Here is a 16,969-nt window from a genome sequence, read left to right as displayed (position 1 = left end):
TGTGTCTTTACATATCAATGTTTCTGAGTTTTGGGGGTATATACCCAGTAGAGGGATTGCTGGGTCATAAGGTAGTTCTATTTTCAGTTTTTTGAGGAACCACCATACTTTCTTCCATAATGGTTGTACTACTTTACATTCCCACCAACAGTGTATGAGGGTTCCTTTTTCTCCACAGCCTCTCCAACATTTGCTATTACCTGTCTTGTTAATTATAGCTAATCTAACAGGTGTGAGGTGGTATATCATTGCAGTTTTGATTTGCATTTCTCTAATAACTAAAGAAGATGAGCATCTTTTCATATATCTGTTGGCCATTTGTATTTCTTCCTGGGAGAAGTGTCTGTTCATGTCCTCTTCCCATTTTTTTATTGGATTGTTTGTTTGTTTGTTGTTGAGTTTTATGAGTTCTTGTATATTTTGGATATTAGGCCCTTATCTGAGCTGTTGTTTGAAAATATCATTTCCCATTTAGTTGGATTTCTGTTTATTTTGTTATCAGTTTCTCTTGCTGAGCAAAAACTTCTTAGTCTGATGTAGTCCCATTCATTAATTTTTGCCTTCACTTCTCTTGCCTTTGGAGTCAAATTCATAAAATGCTCTTTAAAACCCAGGTCCATGAGTTGAGTACCTATGTCTTCTTCTATGTACTTAATTGTTTCAGGTCTTATGTTTAGATCTTTGATCCATTTTGAGTTAATTTTAGTACAGGGGGACAAACTGTAGTCCAGTTTCATTCTTTTGCATGTGGCTTTCCAGTTTTCCCAGCACCATTTATTGAAGGGGCTTTCTTTTTTCCATTGTGTGTTGTTGGCCCCTTTATCAAAAATTATTTGACTATATATATATGTGGTTTTATTTCTGGACTTTCTATTCTGTTCCATTGGTCTGAGTGTCTATTTTTCTGCCAATACCATGCTGTTTTGATTGTTGTGGCCCTATAATACAGTTTGAAGTCAGGTATTGTAATGCCCCCAGCTTCATTCTTTTTCTTTAGGATTGCTTTGGCTATTTGGGGTTTTTTATAGTTCCATATAAATCTGATGATTTTTTGCTCTATTTCTTTAAAAAATGTCATTGGAATTTTGATGGGAATTGCATTAAATTTGTATATTGCTTTGGGTAATATGGCCATCTTGATTATATTTATTCTTCCTAACCAAGAACAAGGTATATTCTTCCATCTCATTATATCTTTTTCGATTTCCCTTAACAATGGTTTATAGTTTTCATTATATAAGTCCTTTACATTCTTTGTTATGTTTATTCCTAAGTATTTTATTTTTTTTGTTGCAATTGTGAAGGGCATTATTCTTTTGAGTTCGTTTTCAATTGATTCATTGTTGGCATATAGAAAGGCTATTGACTTCTGTATGTTAATTTTGTATCCTGCGACCTTACTGTATTGGCTTATTGTTTCTAGTAGTCTTTTTGTGGATTTTTTGGGGTATTCGATGTATAGGATCATATCATCTGCAAAAAGTGATACCTTTACTTCTTCTTTTCCGATATGGATGCCTTTTATCTCTTTGTCTTGTCTGACTGCTCTGGCTAGAACCTCTAGTACCACATTAAATAAGAGTGGAGAGAGTGGACAACCCTGTCTTGTTCCTGATTTAAGGGGGAAAGCCTTCAGTTTAGTGCCATTTAATATGATGTTAGCTGATGGTTTATCATATATGGCCTTTATCATGTTGAGATATTTTCCTTCTATACCCATGTTGTTGAGAGTCTTAAACATAAAATTGTGTTGTATTTTATCGAAAGCCTTTTCTGCGTCTATTGATAAGATCATGTGGTTTTTGTTCTTTGTTTTGTTGATATGCTGTATTACGTTAACTCTTTTACGTATGTTGAACCATCCTTGAGATTCTGGGATGAATCCCACTTGATCATGATGTATTATTTTTTTAATATGTTGTTTATTCGATTTGCTAGTATTTTGTTTAGTATTTTAGCATCTGTATTCATTGGAGATATTGGTCTGTAGTTTTCTTTTTTTGTGCCATCCTTGCCTGGTTTTGGTATAAGGGTTATGTTTGCCTCATAAAATGTGTTTGGAAGTATTGCTTCTTCTGCGATTTTTTGGAAGACTTTCAGTAGAATAGGAACCAAGTCTTCTTTGAATGTTTGATAAAATTCACTGGTATAGCCGTCAGGGCCTGGACTTTTATTTTTGGAGAGGTTTTTAATGGTTTTTTCTATTTCTTCTCTCTCTAATAGGTCTGTTTAGGCTTTCTGCTTCTTCTTGACTCAGTCTAGGAAGGTTGTATTGTTCTAGGAATTTATCCATTTCTTCTAGGTTGTTGAATTTAGTGGCATAAAGTTTTTCATAGTATTCTACAATAATTCTTTATATATCTATGGTATCCGTGGTGATTTCTCCTCTTTCATTTTGGATTTTCTTTATATGAGTTCTTTCTCTTTTTTCCTTGGTAAGTCTTGCCAAGGGTTTGTCAATTTTGTTGATCTTTTCAAAGAACCAACTCCTTGTTCTATTAATTTTTTCTATAGTTTTTCTGTTCTCTATTTCATTTATTTCTGCTCTGACTTTTATTATCTCCTTTCTTCGGCTGGTTTTGAGTTGTCTTTGTTCTTCTTTTTCCAGTTCCTTAAGGTGTGAAGTTAAGTGGTTCACTTAGGCTCTCTCTTGTTTGTTCATAAAGGCCTGAAGTGCTATGAAGTTTCCTTTTATCATTGCTTTTGCTGCATCCCATAGATTCTGATATGTTGTATTGTCATTTTCATTTGTCTGTATATATATCTTTTGATCTCTGCACTTATTTCTTCTTTGACCTCTTCATTTTTTAAAAATATGTTGTTTAGTTTCCACATTTTTGTGGGTTTTTTTTCCTCTTTTTTGCAGTTGAATTCTAGTTTCAAGGCTTTATGATCAGAAAATATGCTTGGTACAACTTCGATTTTTCTGAATCTGCTGATGTTGTTTTTGTGGCCCAACATATGGTCAATTCTTGAGAATGATCCATGTACACTGGAGAAAAAAGTATACTCAGTCACTTTGGGATGAAATGTCCTGTAGATGTCTATCATATCAGGTGCTCTAGTGTTTTGTTTAAGGCCACTATATCTTTGTTGATTCTCTGTTTGGATGACCGATCTAGAGCTGTCAGCGGTGTATTGAGGTCTCCAAGTATGATTGTATTTTTTTCAGTTTTTGTTTTAAGGTCAATAAGTAGCTGTCTTATATACTTTGGTGCTCCTTGGTTTGGTGCATATATATTAAGAATTGTTATGTCTTCTTGATTCAGTGTCCCCTTAATCATTATGAAATGACCATTTTTGTCTCTGAGTACTTTTGCTGTCTTATAGTCAGCATTATCAGATATGAGTATTGGTATGCCTGTTTTTTATTTTGGATGTTATTTGCTCGGAGTATTGTTTTCCAGCCTTTCACTTTGAATCTGTTTTTATCCTTGTTACTTAGATGAGTTTCCTGTAGGCAGCATACAGTTGGATTTTCTTTTTTAATCCATTCTGCTACTCTGTGCCTTTTTATTGGTGAGTTTAATCCGTTTACATTTAGTGTAATTATTGACACTTGTGAGTTCCCTATTGCCATTTTATAGATTGCTTTCTGTTAGTTTTGTGTCTTGTTTGATCTTTCTCTTTCGTTTTTCTATCTTTTGTTTTTATTTGGTTGTATTCCATACATCTTTCCTCTGTTGCTATCTTTTTTATCTCATGTGCTTTTGTGGGGGCTTTTTAAATGGTGGTTACCTTTAAGTATTGAAAAGGGTTCCTACACTGTTCATTGTAGCAAACTATTTTGTGAGTACTTTTGCACTCCATCGTCCTTTGCTACTGTTAATCTCCATCCTCTCCCCCCCCCCTTTCTTTTTGTTGTTGTCACAGTTTAAATTTGGTTTTATTGTGTTCTTCTTGAAGCTTTTACTTGTGGTTTTGTTTTTTTTTGTTCTTTGTATCTGATTGGAGAACCCCCTTTAGTAATTCCTGGAGTGGGGGTTTTCTGATGATAAATTCCCTCATCTTTTCTGTATCTGTGAATGTTTTTATTTCTCCTTCATATTTGAAGGATAGCTTTGATGGGTATAGTATTCGTGGCTGAAAGTTCCTCTCTTTCAGGACTTTAAATATTGGGGTCCACTCTCTTCTAGCTTGTAGAGTTTCTGCTGAGAAATCTGATGATAATCTAGTGGGCCTTCCTTTATATGTTGTATTCTTCTTTTCCCTGGCTGCCTTGAGAATTTTTTCTTTGCCGCTGGTTTGTGCCAATTTCATTATGATGTGCCTTGGAGTAGGTTTGTTGGGGTTAAGAAAACTCGGAGTTCTGTTTGCTTCTTGAATTTGAGGCTTTAGTTCTTTCCACAGGCTTGGGAAATTCTCTATTATTTGTTTATGTTCTCCATTTCATTTTCTCTCTCTTCTCCCTATGATATACCTATTATTCTTATGTTATTCTTTTTGATGGAGTCAGATAATTCTTGTAGGGATATCTCATTTTTTTAAATTTTTGAGTCTCTTTCTTCTTCTCTCTGTTGTGCCTCAAGTTGCTTGTCTTCTATTTCACTAATCCTCTCTTCTATCTGACCTATTCTATTAGCTAAGCTTGTTACTTCGTTTTTCAGCTCATGACTTGAGTTTTTCATCTCTGTTTGATTTGTTTTTATAGTTTCAATTTCCTTGGACATATATTCTTTGTGTTCATTGAGTTGTTTTCTGAGCTCCCTAAATTGCCTTTCTGTGTTTCCTTGTATATCTCGGAGGATTTTTAGGATTTCTATCTTGAATTCTCTGTCATTTAGCTCCAAGGTTTCCAATATATTAAATTTTTTCTCCATAGATTTTTCCTCATCTAGCTGTGTTACCTCTCTTTCTTTTGTATCCATGACATTCGATTTTCTCTTCCTTAATGGCATCTGAGAGTGGTTTTGTTGATAGTATTAATGAGATTTAATAAAGATTAAAAATTAAAAAAAATAAAAAATAAAAAAGAGTTGTTTTTTTTAAAAAATTAATAATGAAATAAAGAAAAATAAAATAAATTAAAAATTAAAAAACGAAATTATTCCTCCCCCCTCCTTTTTTCCTCTCCTCTCCTCTTCCCTCTTTCTTGAGAAAATCTTGTGGTGAACTGTGAATTATATTATATTAAATAGAACAAACAATGCCTGTAATGGAGGGCCTGAATTGAGGAAAAGTAATAAAGGGGAAAAAAGAAAAGAAAAAAGAAGGGGGTATGGACCCACAAAAAGCAAATAAGAAAAAATATTGGGTCAAGAATAAAATGATTTGCTTTTAGGTGTTGGTTGACTAAGAGTTATGATGAGAGGAATAAGAGGGAAACAGGAAAATGGGGGGATAAATTAAAAAATTACTATTGTATTTAGTGGAACAAGAACTAGATAAAATGGAGAGCCAGGGATGGGAGCACTGCTAGTGAGTTAAAAAGATGAAGTAAAAACCCTCCAAAATGCCCCAAACATAAGTTTGAGTCCCAGATAAGATATTGTTCGTTATTGAGGTTTGAATGAGAGGAGACGTAAAGGAGAAAGGAAGAAACTAATATAGAGGGAGAAAAGAAAGAGAGAGAGAAAAAAAAAGAGGTAACCACTAAAAGAAGAAAAAAGAAAAAAGAGGAGAGAGAGAGAGAGAGAGAGAGAGAGTTAAGGGTTTTGGAGTACAACCCTCAACGGAGAGAAAGGAAGAGGAAGGAAAAGATAAAGGGAGATGTAACACTTATGGGTAGTGTAGTTCAAGGAGAGGAGAGAGTAAGACCGGCAGAGAGTTAATTGACCAAATTGGAGGAGGAAAAAAAAATCAAGAATGAAGATAAGAGAAACAAACGAACAAATATAATAAAATGGGATAGGTTATAAAGTCTGCAGATTATTCTTGATTTTGAGAGGTTATCTTCTTGCTTTTTCTTTTCTCTTCCTCTTCCTGGTTGGTGACTCTGTACCCTGGGTTCTGCCCCTTTGGCGCGCTCAGGTAGAGGTTTGCATTTGATAAGTCTCTATGGCTATGTCATATATTGTGCTTTAGTCTCGTTGGCAGTCGAGGCTCATTAGCATTTATAGGCTCTGCCAGTGAGAGAGTCCGTGTTCCTGGAGCCTGTCTCCTAGTCTTTCCTTCCTCAATTAGTAGCCTGATAATCCAGCTATGGGGTTGCTGCTGCCTCTGCCTGGATAGTAAGAGGCTCAAAGAGCTGGCAACTCCCCACTCTATTTCCACTCAGCACAGGGCTCTGGGTAAGGCTCAGTCAGTCTGAGCTGCTAGCATAATCAGGCGGGGCTTCTGCCCACTCAAAGACCTCTGGCTCTGCCACTCTGTCCGGTAACATGGGCGGGTGCCCACTCCCGGGGCGCTTCGAGGAAACTCTCACTCACTATCTGTGCACGCAGACCAGGGTATCAGGCTGGAAGTCTCACACTCTGAGTGAAACCCCCACCCGCATGGAAAAGTTCCAGTGTTGGAATTGGCTCTTACTCCATCCCCGTGTGTGGCTTTTTCAAGGCGCTGGGGCGGCCCAAGATTCCGCTTTTGGCCCACACAAAGGCCCCTGACTCTGCTCCTCTGTGGGATAACACGGGCGTACACTGCCGAGGCACTTGGAGGAATCTCTCACTCACTATCTGTGTGCGCAGACCAGGATATGAGACCGGCCGCCTCACCCTCTGAGTGAAACCCCCACCCGCACGGAAAAGTTCCAGCATTGGAATTAGTTCTCACTCCCTCCCCGTGCGCGGCTTTCCCAGGGCGCTGGAGCGGTCCCGAGATTCCGCTTTCAGCCCACACAAAGGCCTCTGACTATGCCTCTCTGTGGGACAACACGGGCTCCCACTCCCGGGGCTTTGGAAGGAATCTCTCACCCACTATCTGCGCGCGCCGACCAGGAGATCGGGGAAAATGGCTGCCCCACTTGTCTTTCTTTGTCTGGGTTTGGCGCGAGTGTTAGTTTGTATTGCCCGGGTTGCCACAGGAACAGTTTTTCCTCGGCTTGGATCTCCGTGCCACAGCCTGGTTCGGCCATTTCTGCCGCGGCCTGGATCTATTCACCCCTTTTGCCGCCTCAGTTTCTATATTCTCAGTTCCCCGTTAAAGCCGCCCTGTTTAGGTTAGTGAGGAAGGCAGAGCATTTCTTACTCCCTATTTCCTTCGGGTTTGATTATATATTTAGCCAATTTTTCGCTCGACCATACCTTCGAGTGTATTGTGAAACATCTGGAGGCTCCAAGGATAGATTTTTCTGTTTCTGGTTGAAGATCTTGTTGAGTTTTGGGGGAGATTTATCGGTATCGCTTCCTACCCTGCCATTGCTCTGACGTCATCCTTCATTGATTTATTGATGATAGTATCTGACATTTAAGAAAGAAGTTGGAAAGGGCACAGACAAATGGAAGAATTTACTGTACTTGTGGGTTGGATGAATTAAGGTTGTTAAAATGACGGTATCACTCAAAGAAATGTCAGATTCAGTACATTTCTTATCAAAATACCAATGTCATTATTTTTGGACTAGAACAAATAATCCCAACATTGATATGGAACAAGAGATGACCTTGAATAGCCAAAGCATTTGGGAGAAAGAAGATCAAAGTTTTCCTGATCTCAGACTATACTACAAGGCTATAGTAATAAGAACAGCATGGTACTGCTTTAAAAAAGATACATAGACCAATGGAACAGAATAAAGAATTCAGAAAGCCTCACTTTATAGTCTACTATCCTATGCCAAGAGAGGTGAAAAATATACGATGGAATACTGACAGTCTCTTCAACAAATGATGTTGGGAAAATGGACAGATATGTGCAAAGAAGAAAACTGGACCACTTTCTTATACTGAAATCATAAAACTAGAAGGAATCATCAAAAGTAAGCTATTTGTCTTCAGTCTGAGTAATACATTTTTGGATATATCCCCTGGAGCAATGGAAACAAAAACAAAAATAAAACACATATGCTTATTAATAAGAAAAGATATACATTTCATGATTTAAAAACTGTAAATGTGGACAGATGTGTTGGTAGGAAGGCCAGTGCGGATGTCCAAGACAACGTTACTGCAGTGGGACTTGTGGGGGCACCGTGGACTCCTGCAGGGCCATATTTATCAAGACCTGTCATAGTGGTGGTGTGAGAATTCACCTGCCTACCTGGAGGAAATATTCGAGTGAAATATCTCTAGATTTACTATTTTTATTTTGTTATCACAGTTATTATAACATGCCAGGTGACAGTAACTTCTACATATTACCTCTCTGTGAACCCCAAGGTTTCTCTGCCCAATCCCCTTGTTTGCCAATGAGGGAGAGTAAAGAGACAGCAAAGCAGGAGGTCTTGAAGAGGGTACGTGAGTGATTGAAAGTCCAGAATGACCTTTCTCAGAAGGCCTGAGCCAGGGAGCAAAGCATGGAATGTTTATGTCTCATTTCCCCTCCCCACTGGCCCTGCTGCTCCTGGCATGAGTGCAGAAGGAAGACGGGCCTGAGGACTGTACCATAGAATGGATGTCATGCACCATCCAAGGACATGGATTAGGTCATGATACCCAGATTCCCATCTCAGCCACTTGCTCTCTGTGAGATCCTGGCAAGTCATGTGAAGTATCTGAGCTTTGCATATTAGAGCAGTAACATCTGTAGTTCCTTTCCCTTCTCACATCCTATGACTCTGACCTGTGATTCTTCTGCTCTTTGGTCCAGAATTAATCTGTTGGATCCAAGAAAGCATCTGGCTCTACAAATATGCAGATGACAGTCTGAGAGCCAGCAGCCACCCATCATCATCCTTAATCCCTTTTGTCAGTTCCAGGTGGTGCACGACCCCCAGGGAGTTTGTTCCTCTCAGCCGGCTGGAGTAGTGCTGCCTCAGAACACTGGAGACGGAGGCTTTCCCTTGCCCTTGTGTCTCCCTTGCTGACATATCTTCATTATTCTCATCCCTTCCAGTCATGACTCGTCTTCCTCTTTCCCACCCAAGGGTGAGTAGAATTAACGGCAAATAGGCAAATAGAGGGAGATCTTCAGGCAAACCCTTTTTACTATAATTTATTAAATTGCACAATAGTTTTTCAAATCTCCGTGACCCAAATTCAGGAAAACTGGCTAAATCCCTCACAGGAAAATATAATATAAAGAAAAATGCAATCCCAAAGGTAGTTAGAAGAGGGAAAAAGAAATTTCCATTTCAAATTCTAAATTTCAAATAATCTAGTTTTAATTGTAGGGCAAATAATCATTATTTGTTGAAATTTTCTTCAAATAACAGTTTGTTAAGGCTTTGTTAATTATTTGGGGAATGTATTTAACTTATTTTCTACTTGAAACTCACATTAGAACAATTATTTTAAGTATAATAAAATACCATTTAAAAATTTTATGTAATATTTTAATGATGGATAGCTACTTTAAATTTATATAGCCAGCTATGTAAATGGTCTTAAGTGATATTTTATTATCCTAAATGAAAGAATGATAAGAAGTTTGACATATCAATGTGAATGCAATGTAGGCATAGCATTTATAGCTTATTAAACATAAAGGATGCTAATCATTCTTTATATTTAAAACAACATTCATTTGGAGAAAGCGATTGACTTGCTAATATAAAAAATAGTTTCTTAGAGTTAGAATTAATTCTATAAATACTTAACTTTAATAAGTAAATTGGTGGTAAGACTACACAATTGTAATTGCTAAGGATTAGTAGCTTGACCTTAAAAATCAACTGTACGCTTGGATCTGGTTGGGGTGAGATGTGGTGGGAGTTCTTGGTAGGATTTCCTAATCAACGGACTGGCAGATGTTTAGCTCCTCGGGCATAAACAAGATATCGACACTTCACAGTAGTGTAAGCCCTGAAATTTAATGTTTGCATATTGATGTCTAGATTCTATACTGTATTTCTTTAGTTTTACATTTAAAAAAGGCTTTTTACTTATAAAGCATTAACAACAGGACTGACATCAAAGTAGAACTAGTCTAGCTACGAGCAAGCAACACAACCTTTAAAAATCACATTTGTGAAATATCTGTTGATTTTTCTGCTGCAAAATGTTTGGCCTAGGTCTTTAACTGCAATGACTAGATGATGAGTTAAAAACATTTTGACACATTTAATTTTTTATTCTGGTATAACTGAAAAACATGTATTTGTTTTAGGTGTACAAGATAGTGATTCAATATTTGTATATATTGCATTAGGTCTAGTTATCATCCATCATTATACATAGTTACAGAGATTTTTTTCTTGCAATGAAAACTTTTAAGATTGACTTTCCTAGCAACTTTCAAATGTGCAGTATAATATCATTAATGATACTTACCATGCTTATTCATTACATCTCTTGATTAATTCATTTTATAACTGAAACTGTGTACTCTTTGACTCCCTTCACACATTTTACCCAAGCTCCCACCCTCCACCTCTGGAAATCCCCAATCTGTCCTCTGTGTTTATGAGTTTGGTATTTTTGTGTGTGTGTGTGGGGGGGGGGTGGAGTCCACATATAAATGAGATCACATGGTATTTGTTTTTCTGTCTGACTTATATCACTTAGCATAATACTCTCTAGGTTCATCCATGTTGTCATAAATGGCAAGATTTCATTCTTTTTATGGCTGAATAATGTTCCATTATAAATATGTATATGTGTGTGTGTGATATAGATATCACACATTTTTACTCATTCATCCATCAATGGACACTTTGGATATTTTTATATTTTGTCTATTATGAATAATGTTTTCATTTTCTTTGGATAAATACCCAACTGGATCATATGAGAGTTCTATTTTTAATTTTCTAAGGAACCTTCATATTGTTGTTCATAGTGGCTTACCAATTTACATTCCTACCAACAATGCACAAGGCTTCCCATTTCTCTACATCCTTGCCAACATTTCTTTTCTTTTGATAGTAGCCATCCTAATAGGTGTGAGGTGACATCTCATTGTGGTTTTGATTTACATTTACCTGATAATTAGGGAAGTTGAGCTTCTTTTCATGTACCTATTGGCCGTCTGTATGTCTTCTCTGGAAAGATGTCTGTTCAGTTTCTCCGCACATTGTTTAATCTGATTATCTGTTTTTGTTATTGTGCTTGCTATTGTGTTATATTAATTTTAAAGTAATTATATCATATTTTTTACACAGCTAATTTTTCCAAGGAATGCCAGATTTATGAATTGTTTTGACCAGATATTGTCAGCAGAAAATCAGGTTTGTTTCAGCTCTTTGACTCATGTTGGTCACTTTCATATTCCTAGTTAATTGTTATAGCAATGTTTAATCTGATTTTGAAGTTAGTAACTTTTCTTGGAAAGGAAAAAGTATAAATGTGGGTGTTCAATTAGTTTAAATGATTAGTCTGCATTTTATCTTTAATTATATTATTTTATAATTCTATAATACTTTAAAAACTGAAAAAAGAAACCATTTTATATGAATATTCTCTTTGTCATTCCATTTTCTATATTTCTTACAAGCTTTATTTAATTTATTTATTTAATAGTGGCGGGAGGCAGAGACAGGCTCCTGTATGCGCCCTGACCTGGATTCACTCGGCAAGCCCCCTACCAGGGATGCTCTGCCTATCTGGGCTGCTGCTCACTTGGTTTGAGCCATGGCTGTAGGAGGGGAAGAGAGAGAAAGATGGTAGGGAGAGGGGGAGAAGCCAATGTGTGTTCTGTGTGCCCTGACTGGGAATGGAAGAATGGAACTCGGGACTTCCACACTCCGGGCTGACGCTCTGCTGCTAAGCCAACCGGCCAGGGCCACATTACCAGCTTTAATTTCAGGCATACTATGATGTATCAAGGCCAAATATAGCAGAATATATTTCATCTGATATCATTGACAAAAATAAATGTAAATGTGGGATTTTAAGTTTTAATATATTTCTCTGAGGGCTGACATTACACACAGATGGAATTCATTCATCCATTTATTCAATATTCATCCTAGTAAATAGCTACTGAAAGTTTATCCCATGTAAACTACTAAGCTAAGTCATGGTGAGGTTACAAAGTGAATTAAAAATAACCCATGCTTCATGAAGAGTTCATTTGTTAGGCTAATTACTTAGCTGCTATCACAAAATGATCCAAAATTCAGAGGTTTAAATAAGATAAAAAGGAATTTATTTCCCCTATAGCAATCCATAGGTGAGTATGTCCAGGGTAACAGGTGCTCTGTCTCCCTAAACACGTGGCTCCTGGGACTGCTGCAGTCATCGTGTAATCCAGCCACCAGGAAGAAGAAATTGGGACAACTTGCTATTGAGGTGGTAACACAGAATTCACATATATTATTTCTGTCCACCTCTCTTTGCAGCCACACCTGGGGAATGTAGTCTCTGACTGGTTGGTGGGTGTACAACTAAACTTCAGGGACTCCATACTGATAAGAAGGGGAATTCAACAATTGAAGGGATCAAAATATTAGTATGTGCAACAACATGGATGAATCTCAAAACCATTAGGTTAAGCAAGAGAAGTCAATCACAAAACGTTATGTACCATTTCATTCCACACTTAAGACACTTTCGGAAAGGCAAAATAGAGTATTGTCAGTGGTTGTCTGGGATGGGATCCTGGGGAGGTGACCAACACAAAGTGGCATAAAGAGGCTTTTCTGCGTGATGGAAATATTCTAAATCTTGATTGTGGTTACATGACTGTGTACATTTACCACAACCCATAAAGCTCTATACCTGAAGTGAGCTAGTTACTATTGTTGCTATAGCTCCCATTTTCATTAGTGCCTTGAGTGGGGATTGTAGAGTTTCAAGGACATTAAGGGGGGGAAAAATCACTGCCTAGATTTGGAATTGTTGAGCCAAAAAATTAACATTGCTTTATTTTGTTTGGATTAACATTTTTTAATCTTATTTTTAGTAATTTTAATGCAGTGACATTGATAAATCAGGGTACATATGTTCCGAGAAAACATCTCCAAATTATTTTGATATTAGATTATGTTGCATACCCCTCACCAAAAGTCAAATTTTTCTTCTGTCACCTTCTATCAGGTTTTCTTTGTGCCCTCTCCTCCCCCCCACTCCCTCTCTCTCCTTCCTCGCCCCCTCCCCACCCCTTCACCCCACCTCCGTTACCATCACATTCTTGTCCATGTCTCTGAGTCTCATTTTTATGTCCCATCTATGTATGGGTTCATATAGTTCTTAGTATTTTCTGATTTAATTATTTCACTCCGTATAATGTTATCAAGGTCCATCCATGTTATTGTAAATGATCCGATGTCATCATTTCTTATGGCTGAGTAGTATTCCGTAGTATATATGTACCAAAGCTTTTTAATTCACTTGTCCTCTGACGGACACTTGGGCTGTTTCCAGATCTTCGCTATTGTGAACAATGCTGCCATAAACATGAGGTTGCATTTCTCCTTTTGGAACAGTTCTATGGTGTTCTTGGGGTATATTCCTAAAACTGGGATAGCTGGGTCAAAAGGCAGTTCGATTTTCAATTTTTTGAGGAATCTCCATACCGTTTTCCACAGAGGCTGCACCAGTCTGCATTCCCACCAGCAGTGCAGGAGGGTTCCCTTTTCTCCACATCCTTGCCAGCACTTATTCTGTGCTGTTTTGTTGATGAGCACCATTCTGACTGGTGTGAGGTGATATCGCATTGTGGTTTTAATTTGCATTTCTCTAAAGATTAGTGATGTTGAACATTTTTTCATATGCCTATTGGCCATCTGTATATCCTTTTTGGAGAAGTGTCTATTCATTTCTTTTGTCCATTTTTTGATTGCATTGTTTATCTTCCTGGTGTTGAGATTTACAAGTTCTTTATAAATTTTGGTTATTAACCCCTTATAAGACATATTGTCAAATATGTTCTCCCATTGTGTAGTTTGTCTATTTATTCTGTTCTTATTGTCTTTGGCTGTGCAAAAGCTTTTTAGTTTGCTATAATCCCATTTGTTTATCCTGTCTTTTATTTCACTTGCCCGTGGAGATAAATCAGCAAATATATTGCTGCGTGAGCTGTCTGAGAGCTTACTGCCTATGTTTTCTTCTAAGATGCTTATGGTTTCACAGCTTACATTTAAGTCTTTTACCCATTTTGAGTTAATTTTTGTGAATGGTGTAAGTTGGTGGTCTAGTTTCATTTTTTTGCAGGTAGCGGTCCAATTTTCCCAACACCATTTATTAAAGAAGCTGTCTTTACTCCATTTTATGCCCTTGCCTCCTTTGTCAAATATCAGTTGTCCATAAAAGTGTGGGTTTATTTCTGGGTTCTCTGTTCTGTTCCATTGATCTATATGCCTGTTCTTATGCCAGTACATGGCTATTTTGAGTACAATGGCTTTGTAGTATAACTTGATATCAGGAAGTGTGACACCTCCCACTTTATTCTTCTTTTTTAAGATTGCTGAGGCTATTCGTGTTCTCGTTTGGTTCCATATAAATTTTTGGAATATGTGATCTATATCTTTAAAGTATGTCATTGGTATTTTAATTGGTATTGCATTGAACTTATAAATTGCTTTGGGTAATATACACATTTTAATGATGTTTATTCTTCCTAACCTTGAACACGGTATATGCTTCCACTTGTTTGTATCTTCCCTGATTTCTTCTATCAATGTTTTATAATTTTCCGAGTACAAGTCCTTAATCTCCCTGGTTAAATTTATTCCTAGGTACTTTATTTTTTTGGTTGCAATGGTAAAGGGGATTGATTACTTAATTTCTCTTTCTGACAGTTCATTGTTAGTGTATAGAAATGCCTCTGATTCCTGAGTATTAATTTTATATCCTGCCACCTTGCTGAATTCATTTATCAGGTCTAGTAGTTTTTTGACTGAGACTTTAGGGTTTTCTATATACAATATCATATCATCTGTAAATAATGATAGTTTTACTTCTTCTTTTCCAATTTGGATGCCTTTTATTTCTTTTTCTTGTCTTATTGTTGTGGCTAGGACTTGCAGAACTATGTTGAGTAAGAGTGGTGAAAGGGGGCACCCATGCCTTGTTCCTGATCTTAAGGGGATTGCTTTTCATTTTTGCCCATTGAGTATGATGTTGACTGTGGGTTTGTCATAGATGGCTTTTATCATGTTGAGGTGTGTTCCCCGTAATCTCACTTTGCTGAGAGTTTTGATCATGAATGGGTGCTGGATTTTATCAAATGCTTTTTCTGCATCTCTTGAAATTATCATGTGGTTTTTCTCCTTCCTTTTGTTTATGTGATGAATCACAGTGATTGATTTGCGAATATTGTACCAGCCTTGCCTCCCAAGAATAAATCCCACTTGATCATGGTGTATGATTTTTTTCATATATTGCTGGATCCAGTTTACTAATATTTTGTTGAGGATTTTAGCATCTAAATTCATCAGGGATATTAGTCTATACTTTTCTTTCTTTGTGTTGTCTTTGTCTGGTTTTGGAATCAGAATTATACTCGCCTCATAAAGAAGCTTGGAAGTCTTCCTTCCTCTTTAATTTTTTGAAATAGCTTGAGAAGGATAGGAGTTAGTTCTTCTTTGAATATGTGGTAGAATTCACTTGTGAAGCCATTAGGCCCAGTGCTTTTCTTTTTTGGGAGTTTTTTGATAACTGTTTCAATCTCATTTGTTGTAATCGGTCTGTTTAGGTTTTCTGATGCTTCCTGATTAATTTTTAAACATTATATATTTCAAGGAATTTGTCCATTTCATCTAGGTTGTCTAGGCATACAGTTCTTCATAGTATTTTCTTACAATATTTTGTATTTTTGTGTGTCAGTTGTTATTTCTCCACTCTCATTTCTAATTTTATTTATTTGAGTCCTCTCTCTTTTTTTCTTGGTGAGTCTGGTTAAAGGTTCATCGATCTTGTTTACCTTTTCAAAGAACCAGCTCCTGGTTTTATTGATCCTCTGTATTTTTTTGAGCTTTTTCTAGCTTCTTAAAGTGTCCCTGTAGTGCTATGAACTTCCCTCTCAGTACTGCTTTTGCTGTGTCCCATAAATTTTGAGTTCTTGTATACTCATTATTATTCATTTCTAGGAATTTTTTATTTCTTCTTTGATCTCATTCTTAATCCATTTGTTATTTAACAACCTGCTATTTAGTTTTCATGTGTTTGAGAATTTTTGAGCTTTTCTGTTGTGGTTCATTTCTAGTTTCATGCCATTTTGATCAGAGAAAGTGCTTGATATGATTTCAATCTTCATAAATTTGTTGAGACCACTTTTGTGCCTTAACATGTGGTCTATCCTAGAGAATGTACCATGAGCACTTGAAAAGAATGTATATTCTGCTGCTTTAGGGTGAAAGGTCCTAAAGATATCTATTAAATCAAGTTGATTTAGTGTGTCCTTTAAGTTTGCTGTTTCTTTGTTATTTTGTTTCTTGAGGATCTATCTAGTGATATTAGTGGGGTATTGAAATCCCCTACTATTATAGTATTGCTATTGATCTCGTCCTTTATATCTATCAAAGTCTGCTTTATATATTTAGGTGCTCCTATATTAGGTGCATAGATATTTATAATAGTTATATCTTCCTCTTGGACTGCTCCCTTTATCATTATGTAGTGGCCTTCTTTATCTCTTACTATATCCTTTGTTTTAAAGTCCATTTTGTTTGATATAAGTATTGCTACCCCAGCTTTTTTTTTCATTTCCATTTGCATGAAATGTTTTTTTCAATTCTTTTACCTTCAGTCTATATGCATCTTTTGTTTTAAGGTGTGTCTCTTGTAGACAGCATATGTATGGGTCCTGTTTTCTTATGCATGCAGCTACCCTGTGTCTTTTGATTGGATCATTTAATCCATTTACATTTAAGGTTATTATTGATATGGAGTTGTTTATTGCCATTTTATTTTTTAAAGCTATATTTCTCTTTTGCTATATTCTTTTCCCTCTTTGATCTGTTTACAACAAGCCCCTTAACATTTCCTGCAGCATTGGTTTGGTTGTAATGAATTCTTGAGTTGTTTTTTGTCTGGAAAGCTTTTTATTTCTC

The 16,969-nt window shown here is 36.6% G+C and overlaps 1 long non-coding RNA gene across 2 annotated transcripts in view; it reads left to right on the top strand.

The window, feature by feature from the left end:
• LOC136406757 (uncharacterized) overlaps positions 1-16,969 on the top strand; it is a 79,647-nt gene that overhangs the window by 37,523 nt on the left and 25,155 nt on the right. For both annotated transcript variants that reach the window (XR_010751698.1, XR_010751699.1), the window contains exons 2-3: positions 8,789-8,963; positions 11,138-11,203. This is a non-coding gene — a long non-coding RNA (uncharacterized lncRNA). The remainder of the gene's footprint in view (positions 1-8,788; positions 8,964-11,137; positions 11,204-16,969) is intronic.

The sequence above is a fragment of the Saccopteryx leptura genome, chromosome 5, assembly GCF_036850995.1.
Source record: "Saccopteryx leptura isolate mSacLep1 chromosome 5, mSacLep1_pri_phased_curated, whole genome shotgun sequence".
In the NCBI taxonomy this organism is placed as follows: Eukaryota; Metazoa; Chordata; class Mammalia; order Chiroptera; family Emballonuridae; genus Saccopteryx; species Saccopteryx leptura.
The sequence above is the reverse complement of the archived record's forward strand: the minus strand, read 5'-3'. Positions and strand labels throughout refer to the sequence as shown.